Source organism: Varroa destructor, unplaced genomic scaffold, assembly GCF_002443255.2.
Source record: "Varroa destructor unplaced genomic scaffold, Vdes_3.0 BEIS01000001.1, whole genome shotgun sequence".
NCBI lineage: Eukaryota > Metazoa > Arthropoda > Arachnida > Mesostigmata > Varroidae > Varroa > Varroa destructor.
The window spans coordinates 25,666,362-25,675,318 of record NW_019211454.1 but is presented as its reverse complement, the minus strand read 5'-3'; the positions used below and the strand labels follow the sequence as shown (position 1 = coordinate 25,675,318).

Sequence of the window (8,957 nt, the reverse complement as noted above, 5' to 3'; positions counted from 1 at the left end):
ATATATATAGTTATTTCTACCTCCTTATTAACTTCCGCCACGACCAAATGGCCACGACCTTCAACAAATCACATAGCGTTGGTCGCCATTACCAGAAAATGCAGAAAAAAAAAACTACTGATCGACAACAACTGCAGTTTTATATATATGATATAGTCTAGCACAATGCAACGAGGGTGAGTGGTGAATCAAATAGGATGATACAACGATGGGCACAGACAGGATGAGAAATAGAACAAGAAGTATTGCTTACTTAGAGTGTCACATATATGATACACGAATATAGTCACATACAGACACCTAGCGGTGATTACAAACTTGAAACGCAGCTGACATCTGTGTGTTTGTATACGGAACGTAGGGCTGAAGAGGTCAACGGCCACTAGCTAAAACTGCTAATTCGTTACGGACACTCATTCGATGTACAAAACGTTCCTGCTGCTTCCTGAAATTGCATGTCTTGCTTTTCATGTATAAATAGAAACGTATCCATGTACAGGACACGACGCAGTGATATTTCATAGCTCTTGATTTCGTCAACATCATGACAGTAAATATTCTTTTATGAAATTTGCTTGTAAACGACAACGCTATGTACAAAGATGCCATTGAATTCGTTAGACGATGTTGTTATTATTCTAACACCTGTTTAACACATTTGCTATGAACTCTAAACTAGCCCGAGCTGGTAGGATACCTCTGTCGTCAGCGTTCTTGCAATAGCGGCCATCTTAAAATGCGCGCTGCTACTGATAGTCGCTGGCGGGCTTACTAGTATTCGCATCACAATAGCCTCGTCCGCCGGACACGTTGAACATGGCTTTTGCCAAACCAGCAGTTGGAAATTACCGCTTACCTTAACAAAAGATGGCGAGGGAAGCGGGCAACGCACGGAAAAAGTATAATGTCCACAACCTTCAGACAACCATTATTGCACTACCGTAAAATCGTAGAAATTTACTTGCCTTCGAAAATCGAACGTATTTTCTAAAAAAAAAAAAAAAGTTTCTATGTATTGATGTATTCTCACCTCTCCGACAGAACGAGGTGTCGTTCTCTGATATCTCTTTTATGACTCAAAGTACGGCATGTAAGTCCACAGGAGCCTACATGTTGAAGAGGACCTACGAATGTTATCAGGACAAATTCGTAATTTTCTTCGAATTGATATTAAAGGTGCCGAATAGCTCGAGAAAAAGCGATCCTGTAAAGCGCAACAAGTTGTATCGACAGATATGCAATCGAACATCATCACAACCCTTGCTGGTCCTTCAGGTCTACATATATATATGCATAATATACAATTTAAATATACAGGGCAAACATTGGATTTTCTTGGACGCGACTTCATGGTGCGCATAGGAAGACGCATAGGTTGCATAGTTCGAAAAAAGTTGCTCGGACAACAGTCGTTAATAGAATGAAAATGCCAAATCTATCATCAGTAACAGCTGGCCAACCTTTGCTGTTGTGACTGAAGTCCGTCTAACTTTCATATCAGCTCGAACATAGTGTACACATGAGTTATTGCGGTTATGTTCATGAGCATAAAATTCGTACCGTGTGCTAAAGAACCAATGCCGCCTGTAAGTGGCTTCTGTTCTTGTGCGTTTTGACCTTGGCAAGACCTTCGTGAAAGTCAGCACCGACATTTGTTACAAAGCGACCGACTATCACGGCCATCATGGCGGTAGGGACCGTAGGCGTCGCCTAGCGTTTTGCGCGTATAACTTACACTCCGACACCGGCATCGTTATCACGGTCGTCATCAGAGAAAGCCAGGGGGAAGAAGGGACGAGAAGAGGGAGGAGTGGGGCGAGGGCAGCCCAACGGGCGCTAGAACAATAACAACGTCGATAGTAACGACAAATGTACCGATGGGGCGGCGAGACAAAGCTAACCAACCCAGCGTGTGGCAGCCGTTTAACCATTCACTTCGTTGCGCTATTCGTTGTCACCGATGTAGTCTGTTTTTACAATTAAACGACAATCAAGCTGCCTCCGGTCGACTGAATGATTGCAGAACGGACAATTGTTAACCAATAATAGCCTGAACTGTGCTACGGAATGACCAATGTGTGCTATACGCCATCTGTTGGTTACTTATCACGGTGATAACTGTGGTCGCAATGCAACGGTCGCGCCGGTGGCCTCCGACGCGATCGGCATAGCGAAACCACTTCCACCTATCGAAGCGTCTGCAGACGCTTCTGACTTTGCTAACGAGTAATAGTTAGATCGGACACTTCCGCCCCGGGGGCTATTTTTAATAGAAATAATAAAATACGCAATTGTACTCAGTTCTCAACAGTTATTGAGCAAAACGACATCAATAAAACGATGAGCTACGGACCTGATTATGTTGTTTTTTATGGTTTTTTCTGTTGTTTTTGATGTAGTTGACGATTATGGTATGGTTTATTATTGAATAAATGGTCCAGCAAGAAGGCTGTACAACTATATATACACATATATATATATAACATATATATACAGCCTGCTGTGATTGGCCAGTTAATTTTACGGCGAAAACATTTACGCGACGAAACCACTGCAGATCTAATGAGCTGGTGCTAAGACAAAGTCGCAGAAAAAATGTACTTATACGCTTTCCTTTTCCTCGTTACTTGGCTCGCAACACCACATTAGTACTCTCTCTGGGCGACATTTCTGTGTATGCAGGACGCGTGCGTGCGCGTTTGGGAGATGTTTGTAAATTTGCGTTTCCATATATATATATATATATATATATATATATATATATATATATATATATATATATGTACATATATACATATCGGCATACGTAATGTTATGCGATATAAACAATGAGCACGTACTATCTCTCTCTCTCTCTCCCTCTCGCTCTCTGTCTCTCTAGCTCCGTCTCGTGTTCTTCTGCAACTCCCCGACAGAATGCCTGTTGACGCAATATCATCGAGGTCACAAAGCCGGCAGTAGCCTCTTCGAAGCCAAGTTACTTCTACTGAGCAAGAAAGGGAGTATAAATCGGTCAGCGGTGCTCTCAACATCAGGGGAGGTCATGGATGCGTGTGTTCCGAGTAGCCGACGCCTGGCCAGTGTGTACTCGGTGCTTCTTTCATTCAGCCCAAATTTAATACCAAACAAATTTTATATGCCATTGAAATAAGGTGGGGAGAAGATAAGAGCGTTGCTCAGTGCTGCCTTAGAATCAGTTCAATTTAGAACTATGAAAAAAGAAAAAAAGTGGGATGAAATTGTTTCTCTTTTTATTTTTGTGAAAGCTAACTCACGCTTAGAATGCGTAAAGGCTCCTACACTTGCACCAGTGTCGAAGCCAACCGAGAACGTTTTCTATATAGTTTGCTCGGCCTAGATTCTGGCTAGGTCGACATTAGATAAATAACATATGTGGAAGTTCCGTAATTCCGTCCTGCCGATCTCCACTGTACCGCAACCCACCGGAGAAGAGACACACGGATGGGTTTACTTTGGCAGGGGGTGAATTTCGGGTTCACAACAAAAAAGAAAACACCGCCCGTGCGAACACAGCGCTAGTGGCGCTTCGTATCAACAGCCCCCAGAGGTACTCAGGAAGCTTGTAGGGGTCTACTGTTGAATCAGGAAGTATTCAGAATTCAAGCGGTAACCTTGTACTACCACACGCGAGACACATGTGAGAAATCGTCAGAACCACCGTTCGTTTTGCACCCTAGGGAGCATCTTTAACTATCTTGACTTTACGAAGCTGGTTCAATTCAGTTTTTGCCCTGGTTGTCCAATAGCAACGAACTGCCTATTGAAAAGGGGTCGACTCTTGTCACGCAGGTCATGTTTACCTCACAGATTAGCACGCGTACTATGTATCGACAACTGTAAATAATAAAGCTAGTCACAATGGAATCGTAAGTGTTTCCAAATCTATTACATGTTCCCCCGTAGACACGGCATACCGGCCAACACCATCACACGACGGCCGTGAGGTTCTATAAAAGGTTTTGGATTATGTTTAGCATTTAGAGAATGTGTACTTAATTTTTAACCTAATACCTCATTAGTGGCCTTATTTAAACACGGTCACAAAAGCAAAGAATTAATTAAGTACATATATAAAATAGCAACGAGCATTCGAAGCACTGTTCTTATACCCCATGTTATTCGTACAGTGGTCAAAAATAATATAACTGCGGATAGATACAAGAAAATTGACGACACTCGTAAGCGCACTTCGCTATGATGCCGACTCGTACAATATCTCAAAAACAATAAAGCTTCGGGATCATATACTTCAGAAAGAAAAACACCGTATAAGAGGCTAGGTCTGATAGCATAACATTCGTTACGTTACAGCTATGTGAAGTGAAGCATGCGGTTAAGAATTGTTTTTCCATAGGGTCGTTTTGAGATTGCCGATTTGAGGAAGCAAGCAGGGCATTCTTACATAGAAAAGATACCTTGTTATTATTATGGGCTGCGGCTCCGATAACGCATGTACTAATAATATGTTTTGATACTGGCCAGCTGATTTCATTAAAGGGTCTGTACGGCTGTCACTGCTACCGTCAGGCTTGCAAACAGGAGTATATTGGATCAAATGAATCGTGAATGCTCTCGTGAAGCCAAACTCGGAACTTGGACATCTCACACAATTAATCCATTTCTCAAGCGTTCTAGTACGACACGATGTCGCCGAGTGATTTTTGGCCAATAGCAAGCCAACTGCTATCTTTAATAATTTTAGGACCAAATCTACTCCTGACTACGCCTGGTTGATATAACCGATTCGTGGAAAAATTACTTTTTTTAAATTTCTTTTATTAAACGTACATTTTCAGTGCGTTTCTATGCCGTAATATTCAATGACGATGCGTTAACGTTTAAATATTTTTTTTTTTCGTTAAAAAAAGGTTTACAGGCGCTCGAGGCTGATTAGTAGCGGCAGTTCCAGCGTTAACGATGTAGATTTATTTAGACGATGTCTAGGCATATGTTTGGCAAACATACGATTACGGAGGCAATAATATATAGACGGATGGGTTATCGAGTTGAGGGCTTGTCAGCTGGTGTTATATAGGGAGATATGAAAACTTCTGATTTGCATGTACGGCATTGAGGTTCCGACAAGCCCATTACAACGAGAAGTAGGGTTCCGTTAAAAGTTTCAGTGTCTTTTTCGGCTGCGGCTAAAGGAATGACCTTCGTCTTGAAAAAAAAGAAAAAAAAGCCGAATAATGCGTATGTTGAACGATCTTCTTCGTGACGCATCGTTTTTGGTAGTTCCACAATCAAGGATTCCAATGCTCACTTATTTTTGTATAGCCTTTTAAGATTATCGGCGTTCGATTTCAATAATGGCCAACAATGCTCGAACAGACTTGAGGAAAAGTGTTTTACGTAGCCAATATACAAGACCTGAAAACTTCTACCAATAAAAAACTTAGTTTCTTTTATTGGATCAATCCTGTCGTTTAGTGTATGTTATGGGCGGCTAATGGAACGGCGACTTGTGATTTCTATAACCAGAGGTACGCATATATGAAACAGACAAACATTAGGAGTTCAGTCTTTGTAATAGCGACGCCTGCGGGTGCAAAACGAATCTCTTCATTTGTCAAATTATGTCATCAAGTTGACAACGTACACTTATTCTGTGATTGTGATTGATTGTTTGCAACTTACCATGGCTCAACGTAATTCGGTGGCTAATTCGAGACGCATCGTCTTTCCTCGTCGGACGTTGTTCATGAGGTATGCCTAGTTTTGCAACTGACAACTTTCGACCCGACGCCACATGGAAATACAACCATGACCAAGGCATCAAAACGGTAACAGTCGCCTCCGTCCACGGTCGCTGGATTCACTAAGTTCAGCCTTTTAAGCTTGGGTTAACCTTATGGCAGCGATTTTATAGATACAAATAGAAATGAGTAGATGATCTTTGTCATTAACCAAAGCATCATGTCTTATATATATATATAAAAAGAGAGAGGGTTTCTCGAAAATCTTCTTTATGTTTATACGGTATCAAAAACAGCTAATTCAACAAAATTTTTAACAAATGCTGGAAATGTCGTTCTTGACAATCATGTTTATTCAATATATCTGCTATCCGTTGCGATTACAGATTCAATTTATGCTATATGGAAAAAATCTCGATGAAAATTGCTTTTAGTGATAGCAGGCTAAAAGGCCAAAAATACAAAGGCTCAAAACGCCTAGAAGTTTAAAAAGTGCACAAAGTTTTAAAACGACTCACACGATCTACTTGTCAACTGATATTTTCCCTTTTAAAACAACCATCAGTTTTTCTATCGAGAAACGGGGTGTGTTGAAAATGGCTTTTTAAGCTCCTTTGGTGAATTTTTGAACTCCTTTAATCTGAACCCGATTGAAGAACTTACGACCCATCTCATAAGTCTTCCTGAGATTTTTCAGAAACCGTACCAAGCTGGACTTAGACTGTTGAATTTAGACAAAAAGAAAGGAAGTTTTTTCTTATCATTCCAGTGAAGTTTCATTCTGCTCGGAAAAATCGAATAACAGTCGAGCTTATCGGAATCAATCAAATTTCGAGAATGACACACTATTCTTCACTGTGAAGAGTGTGCTGTTTTGTTCTAAAAAACTTAATTTTTCTGCTACGAGGGTTAACGGATGAACGCGTACTCGTTACGACAAATAGCCCGCCAATATTTCCTCCGATTCGAATGCACCGCACTATATATACAGTGGCGTGCAACGTAATACTACGTGGTATTATTTGCGGGAACCATAGATCTTCCATTAGCGTGATAATTGAGTAGTGTTTGGTTTCGTGTATCTTTAAGGAGCCTATAGGTAGATGCTTATATTGATTCATTGTAGATAAAAAAAAAAATAGGTCTGAAGCAATGCGTGATGGCAGTATCGGAGATGAGAGTTAAAACATCTATGTCAAAATAATGGATTTTAAGAAACTTATACACAAAAAAAATGAGCTGGAGCTTCATATTCTTTTTATAGGCCGCACATTTTTGTGCGGCCCATAAAAAGAATTTTACTTTGAGAGGAAACCGGCCACTGCGCAGCTAGCCATTAATGAAGAAATATATTCAAAAGGGAAATACACACAATTTAATGTACTTAGAACGGCTTCGAGACTTTTTACACAAGAAGGTCGTTTACCGAGAGTCGTAAACCATATTTTATGGTTTATGTAACTTGCTCCTCTTAGGTGTATTGCCAAGATTGCCTTTCTCCAATATTTCAGCGAATGATTTTGTTTATTACGTAAATTATGTATAATACGTCGCATCACAGAGATTTAGTACGAAAGTTTTGCTTCTCTTCTGATGCTGTGTATGCAATCTGCTGAGACTGAAAAGCGGTTTCCGCTTATTGGAATGGTAGTACTTAAAGCAGTAGCAGAATTTTTGTATGTACACAAACGACAAGGACTGCAATAGGACAAGCGACGACGACTAGTGACAACCCCGGCCTTGATATAAGCTGTCCCTTGTCCGTTGCCTACTAATGACAAATCTCTCTAATCGAACAACGCAGCGATAAGATATCTGCTCCTGACCAGACAAGCTAATTGCAGTATTACGATGTTACAGGCGAACGGTGCTACAGTTAATCTGAAAGCAAACCTGATACAATCAATTACTGGCGTGTCTGTGTGTAGTCATACTACGTGTGGTACGAAAGGTCACTAAACGAAATACGGCGATGTATGTTATTGGACAGCAAAGTTTGTGACTGGAATCCCGCAAAGTATTGCGTGACTGGGACTGGTACGGTTTCGTATAATTGTTATTATTATCATCATCTATTAGCTACAAAGGCGAAGAGCATGCGCAATCGGCAACGATTAGAATAGTTTGTCTTACATAAAGACAATAATATGGCAGGTCAAATTAAACGTAAAGGCGTAATATCACGGTTTGTTCGGAGTTTGTAGCCACGTCAACAAAGCGCGTTACCCTTTGCGCGACGGTTTTCTGTGCAGTCGGTCACGAAAATTTCCAGTTAAGCAGACAGCCTGTTTGTCACGTCTGCCTGGCTCAAACGTTCAGCCAGTGGGGCGATAGTGTGCGTATGACTACGGCAATGGCCGCGCAGTGTCAAGTTCACGGGGAATAACACTGCTCATCCGATGGCGGCTACAATACATAGCTATATAGAACCTACAGACGCAAGTTTTTTTCACTAAATCCAATCGCTACTATATATATATGCGTTGGTTCTCTGATGACGACTTCCATTCACTTGAATAGATAGAACTAGCGGGGGCCGGCATCCAGCAGTCTTAGCCATTTTTAATGACTGCCCTTATTTTCGTTTACGTCGCCCCCATACGACTTGTAGATGCGACAAAATATTGGCAATTGAAATGAAAAATTCACGCGGATAAAAGTAGTCTGGTTTTTTGATTAGCGCCGCAATCAACGTGTTAAAAATGTTTCCCCTTTTAAAGTAACCATCAATCGCTTGGCTAAGAATAGCTAAAGTAGAACTTAATGTAGACATTGTTAGGTGCAGACATCTTGACAGGATCATCCCAACGTTAGTTCGTCTAACTACATTCGACTTTGTAGGATAATGATGCAACATGAATCAAAGATACGTTTTTTTGGCGTGGGAGTAGCTATCTGTTGAATCGATAATGTATATATGTTTTTTTTTTTTGTGTAAAACAGAACATACAAGAACCAGTCGTTTTGCTAAATACCTCACTGTTCCTATACAACAACATGGTACGAATATTCGTTTTTATTAGGAGCAGATCTGTGAACTAGATGTTGCACGTTAGAAAAGCGAGAGGGGAGATTTCTACGCCTTTAGCAGTATGGATGCGCTGGGAAGCGACCATGGATGACATTAAGGCCAGCTTTGTTGAAAATGTCCTATTTCAGAACGATGCTTTGTCCTCTCTGACTCAATGGTCAGGAGTAACCACGGCAATAAGCTCCAAACGTAATGAACGTATATAT

At 40.9% G+C, this 8,957-nt stretch overlaps 1 long non-coding RNA gene across 1 annotated transcript in view; it reads left to right on the top strand.

Annotated features, from left to right (window-relative positions):
• LOC147758435 (uncharacterized) overlaps positions 1 to 3,891 on the top strand; it is a 5,246-nt gene extending 1,355 nt beyond the window's left edge. Inside the window, exon 2 of the long non-coding RNA XR_015319142.1 lies at positions 2,882 to 3,891. This is a non-coding gene — a long non-coding RNA (uncharacterized LOC147758435). The remainder of the gene's footprint in view (positions 1 to 2,881) is intronic.
• Positions 3,892 to 8,957: the final 5,066 nt, after the last annotated feature.